Here is a 3,731-nt window from a genome sequence, read left to right as displayed (position 1 = left end):
CTATCTGTTGTGTACATATCATGGCAAACAATTGAAACTCGAAACCTACCCATATACGAGTGCGTACATACATATATCAGTAAGTGCAATGAATATATGTATTTATCTTTTCTGGGATAATCCGTTATTTGTTTTACTTTAAGTGCTACGAAAGTTGTGTTTTGTCTCCAACAAAGCCTAGGAGGTGTATGCGCGCATACCTAATAATTTATAAATAAATTTAGTGGGCAGTGCGAGGGAAGACAATTACGATTCAATTCATATACATATGTATAGGTTGACAACTTCTCAAGGAATAACCACCAGCGTACGAGATTTAGTACAGGGTCAAACAGAACAACTTTAACAATATTTATGCCAAGATACAGTGGGGTACAATGACATCAAACAGGTCATGATAGTATGTCGTGATTAAAAATTTGTAATTTTTAATCTTATGCACGAAAAATATTAATTTTACCATTCAACAAAATCTGGAGCATTTTTTTTGTATAATTTGTTGAAAATAAGGGAAAGCCTTATTGGCTTTCGAAGCAAGTGTGTGGAAGCCAAAATTTTCCGAAACTAAAGCTTTTGATTGAAAATTATCTTTGAAATAAAATCCCCTTGTAAACAGGGAATATGACGATGAGCATTCTAAACCTCGTCTTGACCTTCACGAATAAAATTGTCTGCAATATTAATTTGAAGGAGGTCTACATTGAAACTCCGACTTTGAATGTGGTCAATTGCTATCATCAACGAGACTATTTCTCAAGAAATTGTGGCCGGGTTTCTTTTCAGTACTTTTTGAATCAGTGTTTTTTTCTATACTAGTCGAGGCAATATTTTCTACTTAGAGCTTCGTGTATCTTAGATACACATATTGATTTATCGTAGTCTCCGAACGAAGACTCTAAACAAATGTATTCGCTAAAGTGTTTAACAAAACCAATGCCTTAGCTTCTCAACCAGGTCTTTGGCATCTTGAATATATTCTAGTGGTCGTTTTCGAATGCCGTGATTGAAAATATAATGTCTGACAACTACCAACTCCGAAACAGAATGTATGTAGTCTTAGATATTGCAAACTACTGTTAGAATAGTTTTTTTTTTATGATGACGCTGAATTTTGTCTCTCAAGAACCAATGACTAATTTTCAGCGAAATCGACGAGAATAATCACACTATCCGATCTTAATTTAGAGATTTCTTTCCACTATGAAAAGATTTGTTCAAATTTCCTTCAAACGCAAGTTATGATTTGTTGTTATAGTCCCCTTCATCGAATGTTGTAGATATTTCTTACAGGTCTATTCTGCACGTTACCGAAGATTTTGTAACCGGAAAATGTTATTACCAAAACATGTTACCAGTTCTTGTCACCGCGATTCTAGTTACGTTGGGAATGCAGTTAAAATATTCAGTAATTCAGCTATGAAGAAGTGTGGAAATTCTGGCATTGCATATTTTGTTACCAGCTTGTGAGATGATCACAAAGTTTACCGGTTACAAAAGTACACAGAATGTGAAAAGGGTTTAAAAATGGACAGAAACTTTATTAATTGGTTACAAAATTTTTATTACCAGCGCAGAATAGACCTGTTAATCAATATTATCTTTTATATCAGAACATTTTCTTCGCTCACGGGGTGCTAAAATATCTTGTGTCAAACATTGCGCATCCAATCACAACCTATATTTCTGAAATAATAAACAAAAAAAGTTTACATATGGTAATCTTCGGAGACGGTCAATTAACTTTTTTAACCCTCTAACGGGGCCAAAAATATGGTGATAATTTAAAATTGTTCCGTTCTACTGTATTACCTCCGACATAAATAACACTATTAATTTTGTTCTTCATTTCTGGCTTTTTGATCGAGGGCAGCACTTTATGTTTTTTCTGCGAAGATGTTCTCAATAGTCTTAAGCCTTAAGACTTAAGGTATATGGAAACAGAACAACTTTTACAAGCAAATCACGATGCTGTTAAGCTAGGACTGCCAAACGTCCCGGGTTTCCCCGGACAATTCCCGGTTTTAGACTATTTGTCCAGGTGTCCCGGTCCAACCTTAAAATGTCCCGGTTTTCGATTTGATTACACAAATTTGAATAAATGATCAAAAATCAGTACACTAAGAGGAAAAACGCGTCGAAATATTCAGAAAAGTTTTAAGAATTCACTGAGGGAAATAACACATAGTGAACATGAATATTTTTTATTTGACTATCGTTTTAAAATGTTCGTATTTAAAAATAATACTTTTTATAAAAAGTCTGATCAGAAAGTTGAATTATTGAATTTTTCCAAGTTTAGCACAAAGTTTAGAAATTTTATTTTCATGTTTCTTGATGTATTTTTATAAAGAACTAGCCAATGCCCGTTTGCTTCGCGGCGGCTATAAGAACTTTTGCGTGGGCCAATGCGTTTAAAAGAAAAAACGGTATATAAAGTAAAAAAAATCAAACGACCCTGCAGTACGGGAGAGTAACTACAGGACTGCTGAATCGGTAGCTACCTAATAAACACCGTCAATTACCGACCGACTACTTGCAGTGTATTTCATCGATTACTTTTACAAGGCAATGTCCAAGGCGGTAGTCACAATCGGCTCTCTCTGCACTACCGGGAGTTACTAAAGTAGTCACTTGCGTGATTTATGGGCGCCCTCTGTCGTAGTTTTTCGCTATTCTGCTTAGGACTGGTTCGACTCTGCACTACCATGTGCACCATCACTAGTTAATAGAGTCGCTAGTTACCTAGGAGTCGGTGCAGTAGCGGTTCAAAAGGAGCGATTGACTCCAGCAGTGCTGGAGGGGACTAAAGAGCTGAATTCTCCGCATTCAAAGTCTTTGCCGATGGTCTTATTTCCACCTGTGAAATCTCTGCCAAGCGTGCATAATCTTCTTTGATCTTACAACTATAACATAGGTACGATGCGTAAGCTAATACAAGTCTTTATAAGGAAGCCTAAGATCACAGGTGAGCGTATTATGTTATGGTAGGGCCTGGAATCCTCGCTACCCAACAGGATGAAGAGTTTTCCCGTACATCCGCTAAATGAGTCGTGTGATATCTTGAATATCGTTTAAATGAAGCCATTGATGTGGTCGAATCTTTCCTTGTCCATTCACCACTTTTACAATTCGTCTTAATATTTATGAACAGGTTTCTTTGAGTCTTACTGCTGCAATAATGGCCGCATTAAGGGTGTATGAGGGCGTCAGACAAAGGTGCCATATGAAAACTAAATTCGTATAAAATAAACATAGGGCCAAAGCATATCAAATACATGGTAATTCTATATATTACGGCTACAGAGCCATCCTTGGGTCCTTTTCTGTAAAACCATTGCTTATCATGAAATGAAAACGCATTATGAATTTCAGCCAGGTTTTATAAAAAATAAGGATTTTATAAATATGTCGACCATACAGCGGGTCCATTTTTAGCCAGCGAATTCATCATATAAATATAATAATATAATTAATAAATAAGTATACTTATAAATGACTCGACTCCAGAGCGAGTTTTCTAGTAGTTAGTCCATAGGTAATAGGACCATATGTGAACGGTATATCTTCCGACAATTTGACTGAACTCTATCCAGTGCTTTCTGAGTTTAATCCGAAGAACAAAAACAGCTACCATTTTATGTATAACGGTAGTATCATGATTCAATTATTATTCGTTATTGAATCATGGGTATGTATGTAGATAGGACAATCTATAACGAAACTTATAAAAA

The sequence above is a fragment of the Rhagoletis pomonella genome, unplaced genomic scaffold (assembly GCF_013731165.1).
Source record: "Rhagoletis pomonella isolate Grant_MI unplaced genomic scaffold, Rhpom_1.0 Rhpom_scaffold_00001, whole genome shotgun sequence".
In the NCBI taxonomy this organism is placed as follows: domain Eukaryota; kingdom Metazoa; phylum Arthropoda; class Insecta; order Diptera; family Tephritidae; genus Rhagoletis; species Rhagoletis pomonella.
Note: the sequence above shows the minus strand (reverse complement) of the source record.